We start from the raw sequence: 10,418 nt of genomic DNA, 5'->3' as shown, positions 1-10,418 counted from the left end.
TTAGGAAAAGAAATACAGAAACAATGTTTCAGTTATGAAGCTCCTGGCTATTGAGAAAAGCAGAAACATTGAAACAAGCCTGTAGATTTACAAAGAGAGCTTGCTAAAGGTAATAGTCGGTAGATAAGGGGATAAAATTAATTACATTTGTTTAAAAGGATTAGGACCAAGGAAGCTGATAATTAAGACCCATCAAAAGCTTTTGCAAAACAAGTAAAACCAATCAAATAACAAAACACACAAAGCAAGTCTCTAGATTACGAAATGCTATGAAAACTGTATAAAAATCCATGTACTCATCAAACCAAACCAGCTGTCCCAGAACTGCATTCTGTTGCTGGTTCTGCTCATCAATAAACAGGAACCTTCTTGCAAAAGCAGCCTCCATTTTATTCCCAGTTTGGAACTGGACTTGATTTTTCTTTCAATACTAGAAACAGTCTCTTTAGGGAGACCAGCTGTTGCTTTCTCCTGCCAAGCAAAGTGCTCCATTTTTGATTCCTGAATCTAGCTAGCAAATCAGAAATTATCCAGTGGGATAAGCCCTCCTAAGTTTTTTACCAAAGGTTTTTGTGTGTGTGGGGCGGGGGGGAGAAACAAAAGCTGAATTTTGTCTATTCAGCCCTTCCAGAATGAAATTATGCTGGGTAGAGAATACTAGAAATTGAAGTCCAAACATTGGAGGGTTCCCAAATTACAGAAGAAAATATTAGTGTATTTATTTTGATTGATGGACAGCTGAAATTTAGATAGATTCAGTTGGAGTTCCTATATACTGCATATATGTTTCATCTGGGCAAGGCCTGTTTCAGAAGATCTGTTTTTCATTGAAAGATCATTATGTGGAAGGTTCAAAGAGACCAGGAATGTGTAAATTCATCTCTGCTCTGTTACTCCCTCATACAAAAAATAGCAACATAGCCACCAGTCATATTGGTAATAAAATTCCTCCCCTGGGGAATTCAGAAGGGGATTTGTGCTTAAAGGCACATGCCTTCTGAAAAGATAAGCACATATCTTCTGCAACCTAGCAACACCCAAAAGGTTACCTAGGTAGAGTGATGACTATAAATCATCTTTGGAAATGGGGGTGGGGATGGCAGGGAAAGAGAATTATTTTCATTCAAATTGTAGGAGTCAGTGATCCTTTGGTTAATCACCTGCTCTTGTTTATCAAATGCGAGTACTTTCTGCTGTTTACAAAAGTTAATCTAATCAAGTGCTGTAGCAGACTTTCACCTTGGTTCTCCTTTTTCCAGGACTTTATAACTTACCCTTCAGCCTACAGGATCATTGTCCATTTCTAGACTAGCATGCTGTTTCCGAAGCATGCTGTAAAACTGATCTGGAATTCATTCTGTTCCTTGTGATTCCTGCTTAGCACAATCGCTATTTTTTTTTTCTAGAGCTTCCCTTGTGTTTTAAGATCCAGAGTTCTTGTTTCTTTGCCAGTTTTGGTTGCTTTGCTACTGCAAGGTATAAAGTATTTTCTTCTGCTTTTTCCTGAAGAAGGGAACATTTTAGTCTCAAAGCCAGATTTAATGGATCTAGGTCTAAGGTGTAAAGTATCTAAGGGGAAGGAAATATTACTACCTAAGAGTTAAGACTGAATCTCAAGTTAAATATAAGTTCTGGATAATTACAGCTCTATTTTTAACAAAGTGTTTGGCCTTGCATAAGATTCAGTTCTAAATTCAAGTTTCTACTTGCACACAATAACTTTGCTCAACAGCTACTGGGAAATTTAAGTTCTTTTGCCATCCATCCTCTCAAGGACAGGTAAGTATATTTTATTCTTGTTCTCTTTCTTTGAAAATGTTTAGTTTTGCCCATTTGTACCCTTTCGTTTTGCATTTGCACTTTCTTGGTATCGAATGAAGTATCAAATTCTGTTTTCTTAGGGCCATCTTTCCAGCCAAATTTGGCATCTGTCATTCTCTCCAATCTTTTTTTCTTGGGTTATTTAGAATTAGCATGCCTACCCATGTGCTGTCTACGGGCCTACTAAAGAAACCTTATTTCCCTCTATTTCTTGAGTTGTTGCTTCTCCATTTCATGTAATCCTGAGTGTATGAGAATCAAGCTAATGTTGTTACGCTGTATATAGGTATGGTTGTATGTGGGAAATAAGCCGGTTTCCCTTTAAATAAATTTAGGTATGAAGTGGGTGATCTTGCCATTGTTGGCAACATTCAGAGTTTGTGCTCATGTCTCTGAAGGTTTGCTGGTGAAGACAAGTACCTAGAAAGCCTTTGTACCATTGGAAAAAAAAACCCAAGAAAAGAATCTAATAAATGGATACTGACTTCCTCATGTTGTGCGGATGTGTGGAACTATTATCCCATCACTCAGAATGGAAATATTGGAAATTTTCATTTAATGCATCCAGAAGGAACTAAGTAACTATGGGGGAGTGGACAGCCCCTCCTTTCTTCATTTTCCAAACTAATACAGGGGCTCGGACAGAGAAGCTATAATTATGTAGAGAGAAAGGACAATGAAAATATTTCTTCAGAGATGCCTGCAGCTGAGTTTTAGAGTTACCAACTCTGGGCAACAAAATCCAGGATAATCGTGAAGCAAGAGCAAAGAAGTCTATAGCAGGGCTTTTCAACCAGTGGTACAGGTACCACCTGTGGTACATTGGCACATGGCAGGTGGTATGCGACCATCCTAGAAAAGTGGTAGTGGGGGAGGGGAATGAGCTGAACCGGTGGCAGCACTGCACAAGCCTGAGCGAGAGATGGCTGGAGCTGCAGGGCTCAGCAGAAGCGCCAGGATCAGTGCTGCTTTCCAGCTGATCAGCGCTTCTTCGGGGCTGTCAGGGCTCAGTGGAAGTGCCAGGATCAGTGCCAGGCTCCAGCTGGAGCTCGGCGCTGATCCTGGTGCTTCTGCTGAGCCCTGAAGAAGCACCAATCAGCTGGAAAGAGGCACTGATCCTGACGCTTCTGCTGAGCCCAGAAGAAGCGCCGATCAGCTGGAATGTTGCAGCATCTCCAGGGTCTGGTGATTTACACTCAGATGCTTGGCAACTGATTCATATTTATGACAGTTACAGTGTCCCAGGGTCATGTGGGGGGGAATAAAAATCAAACACCCCCACACCCCACCTCCGCTGCCAATCCTCAACAGAAATGCCTCACAACAATGAAAACCTTGGACAGGAGGAAGAGCGCCGCAGGCAGGAGTCTTGCTCGGCTGTGCCTTGGGGGGGCACTTTTTTCAATGCTATTGTAACTTCGAACAGTCATTAAGCAAACTGTTGTAAGTCAAGGACTACCTGTACTTCATCACTTTTTTCCTTTTTTTTTTTTTTGGTCATCAAGTTTTTGACACCTTGCTAGGCGACTGGTGGTACTTGGATGTTGCCATATCCTAAAAGTGGTACAATGGGTGAAAAGGCTGAAAAGCCCTGGTCTATAGCATTTAATAGCTAACTAATGGTGGTCTAGAGTTTTACAGCCTCACTATTCTATCCTATCTTGGCATTCTTTTGAAGGAAAAATACAAACTCAAAATCAAAAGAATCCTATTAGTTTCCTTAAATATTGAACCAGGGTTGGGAATCTTTTTAATTTCACAATAGGTAACAACATGTCACCCATAGCATATACCCTTTTAACTTGTTTTTTTTTAAAAAAAATATTGTGTCCTCCATAATAATTGTTCAATACAGTAGTCCTTGATTTACAACAATTCATTTAGTGACCATTCAAAGTTACATCACTTTAAAAAATGACTTATGATCAGTTTTTACATTTACAACTATTGTGGCATCCCCATGATCACGTGATAAAAATTCAGACGCTTGGCAACTGACTCATATTTATGACAGTTGTAGTGTCCCGCGGATTATGTGATCACCTTTGGTGACCTTCTGACAGGCAAAGTCAATGGAGAAGCCGGATTGACTTTACAACCGTGTTGCTAACTTAACAACTGCAGTGATTCACTTAACAACCGTGGCAAGAAAGGTTGTAAAATGGAGAAAACCTCACTTAACAAATGTCTCGCTTAGCAACAGACATGTTGGACTCGATTGTGGTCGTAAATCGAGGACTACCTGTAATTACAGTTCCAAAGAGACATTGCCAATCTGATTGTTTTGCAAAAGAAACCCGAGGAACGTGGAACTTGTCTTCTATTACTGGATGCTTGTTCTATGGTCAAAGCCAGATTTTTTTTTCTTGCCCTCTTAGTATTCCAATCTGTTGTATCTTGAGTGTCATTTCAGAATCAGATTTCTCTTTTCAAAAAAATAAAATAAAGCCTCCTCTCTTGTTTTGTACAAATGTGATCGAAACTAGAAACGGACAGGCCATGTTCAGCTTCTTAACAAATACATTCCACTGCACCCAAAGAAAAAGTATGAAAACAGTGTCCAAAGCCTGAAGTAAATTAATTACGTATATTGTTTTTCGATACCACCAGTTGTTTTTATTTTGAAAATGTTCATTAAGAAATAACATTCATAATCTGTTACATAGGTATCAGCTCTATTCATAAATAGGTACTGAAAATGAGCATCGGAAGGAACACAATATGCAAATATTATGCTTGAATTAAAATGAGCTGTGTTGCCACTTGATACTTGAAGAGTGAGGCAACTTATTCCACAAACATCTGAGTCCATTTTTTGTTCATAACAATGAGAACTATTGAGCTAATGCATGCTGTCACATGCTTGATTCATTCTGAAACTGTAATTCACATTCACATTCCTGCTTTTCCATGGGCTTCTAAGTCCTGGTGGGAAAACCCATTTGATTGGATCTCTTGAAGTATCAAGGCTGTAATAAAGTAATTCTGACTTACAATGACAGTTGGATATGTAAAAGATTTGACTTTAAATACAGCTTGATTTAAGTGTGATTACCGCACTTTATCCACAGAATAACTCTGAAAAGTGGGATGTACAATGAGACTGAAACAGGTTTTAGACTCAATAGTAATATGAAGCTACTTTATTCACCCAGCAATTTTGGTACATTGAATATTTATTGGTAGCAATTGTTCTAAACACGAGCAAGTTTTCAGATTTTGCTCAATACATTCCTATCTGTTTTCTGTTCCATTGGTTTCACCCAGCCTGCTATTTACTCTTTTAAAATGGATCCTTTGTTAACTCAGGCATTACACCTCTTGATAACATATTCAGTATTTGGAAATGCAGCCCTTCCTTCTGTATAGAATCTCAGATCTGAATGTTAGAGAGGGATGCAATGCTGGTTCTTAATCCGCCCTGTAAACCTTTATTTTGATTTCCGTATTATTTAAGGATTAAAAATAATACTTAACATAAAATACTTTTCCTAGAAATGCTTGGACTGGACCAGTTCCAATTTGGAAATCATCCAGACTATTTGGATTTTTTTTCTGGACGCTCATCGAATTGTTGAAATCATACAAGTATGAGAGTCCTGGATTACATCCCATTTGGAAACTGTTCATAGGTTTGACTTAAGAGTGTACAACTGTCTCTTCCTTCACTCCCCCCACACAAGTCTTAATCTGAGAAGCCAAAAAGCAAATAGTAATCTTGAAGGGTTAGATAATTAAATACATAGGAAGTAATCATATCAACCATATTTAATTTTAATTATATTTAATCAGACTCAGCTTTTATCCTGCAGTTTTTTTTATCATGGCTTATCTTATTTATTTGTTGATTTTGGAATTCAATCTTACCACATTGCTCAAAAGCTAAGGGCAGCCCTTCTTGGTCTGAAAGAGGCTGTTTGTATCTTAATCAAACCATCTTGCTATGCAAAGGAGGATGCTCTAAGCCAGTGGTGGGGAACCTATGGCACGGGTGCCAGAGGCGGCACTCGGAGCCCTCTCTGTGGGCACACGTGCCGTTGCCCCAGCCTTGCCTCCCCCCATGACCCCCTCCTCTCCAGCAGCCCCCCTGAAGGAGAGTCACCCTCGAGCGTGGTCCCACGGAGCAGCACAGCCAAGGACATGACAGCCAGGCAGCATAGACAAGACTCTGCCCTCACACCCCATCATGCAATTGATGCTGCAGGGCGTGGGCAGAGGGTGTGGCTGCCATAGCCTTGCTGGGCTGCCTGGGCGATCTGTGGTGGGCCCTGGAGGCGGTGAGGGCAGGCAGGGCGGCGGATGGGGGGGCAGAGTGGGGGCGGTGCGGCAGATGGGGGGCAGAGTGGGGGCGGGGCAGGGGGTGGAGCAGGGGTGGGACCAGTTTTTGGGCACTCGGTCTCTAAAAGGTTTGCCATCACTGATCTAAGCAAAAAATAGGGCCTCACTACCCCAGTTCAGGACTGTCTGTGCTGCAGAACAGAAGAGCTCTCAATCAGAAACAAACCAGGATGGGGAGGGGTCACAGATCAGCCAAGTATCCATAGTCAATTATAAGCCAGGTCAGGTCAGTTATAAGCCTGTGATTTGGGTTTAACCGCAAAGGCAAATCATAAAACAAAAATGGAATTCAAGGCAATCTGTTAAAAAACACCAGATAGAGAGAGATCAGACTAGTCAAGAAGCAAGCACTGAACTCAATGGACAAATAATATTCTACCAGTAGCTGCTAAAAGTTGAGAACTGTTGAAGCCATTCTTGAGCCTTCATTATTGGGCACCAGATCATCTACCCAGAGTTCCTTTTCACTGATAAGACCCTCCTTTTGTGTAAGGATTTGCTCACAGAGAGACCTCTTTGTTAATTGCGTGTTAGGTCCCCAACTTTTGAGCACCAGGGACCGGCTCCGTGGAGAGAGATTTTCCACAGACCGGCCTGCCTCCCACAGATGGGGCTTTGCTTGTTTGCATGGACCGGTTTCTGGCAAGCCGCAGCCTGGTGCTAGTCCACGGACCGGGGGTGGGGGACTCCCGTCTCAGAGGTTCGGCCTATACCTGCTCTGTTTTCTGGCTTTAGTATATTTTGTCTTTAAAGCTTCAAACCTGGAACCCCTTCTTCAGAGGGTCCAGAACATTCTGGAATGAGCTGCTGGTTGAATGTTTCTAAGGCTAAAAATGAAGTTTCTTTATGACATTCATACATTTCTCAGTTATCTGCTAGTGAGATAAAATCTGATTTGAAGTCCTCTGCCTGGCATAAATATGTATAGTACTGCCTAAATTTCACTGTCTTATTTCGTAGCCTTTCAGTCACAATTCTGCCAAATGCCTTTCCTGTGCAAACTAATGTCCCTGTAGTCTTTGTATTTATTCTTATTACAGGTATTTGTCTCTTTGAGGAAATTGCATTTTCCAGTTGTCAGGCACAGAATCTCTCTCTCTGTGTTAAATGAATTCGCATAGACATGTCATAAGCAAGCAACACTAATATTTTAACTTTTTACCAACTATACAATTTACATCTGACAATTTTTTAACATTCTGAAAACATGTTTCACTTCCTTTACATCACTTTTTCATGAATACTTCCAGCTCCACTCTTTAAGATACCACTGTATTCCCATGCAAATCTCTCAATACTGCTCTAGCATTCCCTCACTTTTCACCCCAAATCATTTCCATACCTTTATTCCTAATTCCAGTCATTCAGCTGAGCCCACTTCATCTAATTCAAAAACATTTTAAAAAAATATTAATTAAAACCAACCTTTCTTTTTTCTGCTCTTTTTAACACTTCTGTGTTGGCTGCAATCTTTGCATCTATCCTTTCCTCTATGGATAATTATACAATCTCTTTCTCTCGTCCTAATATTTTGCAGCAGTGTCTCTTTTATATGCATTTTATATGTATCTTTTTATATGGTTGCCAAGATATAAAAAAGATTTTGAAACTCTAGAAAGAGTGCAAAGAAGAGCAACAAAGATGATCGGGGGACTAGAGGCTAAAACATATAAGGAACGGTTGCTGGAATTGGGTATGTCTAGTTTAATGAAGAGAAAGACGAGGGGTGACTTGATAGCAGTGTTCCAATATCTCAGGGGTTGCCACAAACAACAGGGAGTCAAGCTATTCTCCAAAGCACCTGAAGGCAGGACAAGAAGCAATGGATGGAAACTAACCAAGTGGAGAAGCAACCTAGCAATAAGGAGAAAATTCCTTATAGTCAAAACAATTAATCAATGGACTAACTTGCCTCCAGAAGTTGTGGGTGCTCCAACACTGGAGGTTTTTAAGAAGAGATTGGACAACCATTTGTCCAACCCCTATAAGGTTTCCTACCTGAGCAGGGGGTTGGACTAGATTTTATTTATTTATTTATTTATGAGACTTATATACCGCTTTAAGTATAAGCACTCTCTAAGCGGTGTACACCAGTAAGCAATGTATATATATATTTACATTGCCCCCAACAATTATTCTGTTATTTTTGTCATCCAAATAATGGATTAAGTTTCTACATAATGGTTTACTATTCTACCAAACATTTCTTTCTCATATTTTCCATTACTTGGTGACATTGTGTCCCATAAGTGTTTCATGTAGCTCCCACATTTTCTTTCCTTACCTCTATTTTCTATTCATTTTGCTGAGAGATTACTTTTTCATATGACACTCTGATTTTCTCCTCCTGCAGTGATTCTGCTTTCAACTGATTTGCCTCACTTCTTCTTTTTCTTCCATTTTTTCATCATGAATTCCCTTAGTTGTTTATTAGAAATAATAAAATCAATTATACTTTATTTATGTTCATATCCTTGCCATGTATATATATGAATACATATTGGAAAGAAACATATTTTAAAAAAATAATGTTCTCCAATCACCATTCTAATTCAATTTTAGATGCCTAAATGCCCCATTCATCTTTTCCTTACTGTTTCTTCTCATTCCTATCTATCCATTCATGTCCCAGAATAAAACTATTTTCATCTGGATTACATTCATTCTGAATATTACACAGTTGCCCCCAAAATACATCTCTTGTTCTTTCACTATTATCATCAACTGGAGCATAATCTATAGATCCATACTTTTCTTTACAGCAATCTAAATGATGCTAATTCATAGTTACTGATATTGTAAACCTACAGTTTCAATTTCCTGCATGTATTCATCAATTCCACACATTGGGACCAGCTTCTTTCAGATTGTTTACATCCCCCATTTTCTATTTTGTGTCTCTCACACAAAAATCTATTTGTTTTTCATTTCATTTTCTTCCTTTCGTGCTCTTTACTCCTGTTACAATCTCCTACGGTCCATGGTTATCTCCAGAGACAGTCTCTGGAGACCTCCCACCTCCCACTATAGCTCTGGTCAATCAAACATTCAGGTAATATTTTTCAGTAATGTTGAGGAGATATAGACTACATTATCAGTCTCACTTGTATCTGCACCACATGCAATATTCCCTGCTAATGTGAAGAACAAAATATTCACACGAGTTCGATACTTCTCTGTTATTGGCAGCTTTTCAAGGTGAAGCAATTAAGAAACCAAAGTTATGAATGCTAATACTACTTTTATTACTTCTGTTATAGTAACAGATTTTTGCAAGTCTGAATGCACTTCCTCCTTCCCTCCCTTTATTTTCATGAGAACTAGGGAGAATCTTGACTGAAATGCTTACTCAGGTTAAAGTTCCGAGCATGACTCATTTTTCTTTTACTTGATTGTTATCTTGGCAGTGGTCTTCCTTCTGTTCCTCAAGGTTATTCCTTCTCCCATTACTGTTATACATTAAAATCAACTGAATTTGGGTGAAAAAAAACTCCATTTGAGTATGTTTTTATTACCCAGTCAAAATATGAGGTGAAATTAGTCTGGTAACAAATCTATGCTGACCTATTAATTACTGTATTTTCAAGTCCTCACAGATGAATCTCTAGAATCTTTCCAAATCTTGATATTTGATTAACTGGCCATATTTTCCTTCTTTAAATTTGTGATTATTTGTGGTTATGATCATTGTTATTCTCATATTAGTCATCCTATCATTTTGTTCTTTCAATATCCTAGGATGCTATTCATCTAACCCCGGAGATTCAAACTCATTGAGTAAATAGTTATTACTTTATCATGTTTCTTTTCAACTTTAAGCTTCAGTCTTGCCCCTTCTATCACCCTTATCTTCCCAATTTCCTGTGAAACATGTTGTCTTGTTAAAGAAGATTTAAATGCCTGAGTAATGAAACAGATCTGTATCATATTTTCTGTTAGCTTGGGATGATTTTTTTAAAAAAATGCTTCACTATTTGGACCTTTGAGTCAGCTGAATTCTAGTGATGCAGTTCTTTATTAAGGCCACATTAAGTGGCTCTCCTAGTCTGCTAGGCTGTTTTTCCCAGAAGATTGGTAAATGGGTAAGAATTTTCTTAGGAGCACAAATCCATGTTAATCCACAAGCTCTTCCTTCTGAAATGGGGGGGGGCAAAGTGCTTTCAGTGCCCTGAGATAAGAAACTGTAACAAAATCTTAACTAACAGAATGTTTCCAATGTACCTGGCAATATAACCAAAAGATTACCTTTTTTGAAAAAG

At 39.1% G+C, this 10,418-nt stretch overlaps 1 protein-coding gene across 3 annotated transcripts in view; it reads left to right on the top strand.

Annotated features, from left to right (window-relative positions):
* The first annotated feature begins 1,277 nt into the window (after positions 1 to 1,277).
* CYGB (cytoglobin) overlaps positions 1,278 to 10,418 on the top strand; it is an 82,597-nt gene continuing 73,456 nt past the window's right edge. Inside the window, exon 1 of one of the 3 annotated variants that reach the window (XM_039328019.1) lies at positions 1,278 to 1,779. The gene's annotated coding sequence lies outside the window, so the exon portion shown is untranslated. The remainder of the gene's footprint in view (positions 1,780 to 10,418) is intronic. The other 2 variants (XM_039328018.1, XM_039328016.1) reach the window with 2 other exon arrangements.

This window comes from Crotalus tigris, unplaced genomic scaffold, assembly GCF_016545835.1.
Source record: "Crotalus tigris isolate CLP2741 ecotype Arizona unplaced genomic scaffold, ASM1654583v1 scf7180000024370.6872682, whole genome shotgun sequence".
Classification (NCBI taxonomy): Eukaryota; Metazoa; Chordata; class Lepidosauria; order Squamata; family Viperidae; genus Crotalus; species Crotalus tigris.
The sequence above is the reverse complement of the archived record's forward strand: the minus strand, read 5'-3'. Positions and strand labels throughout refer to the sequence as shown.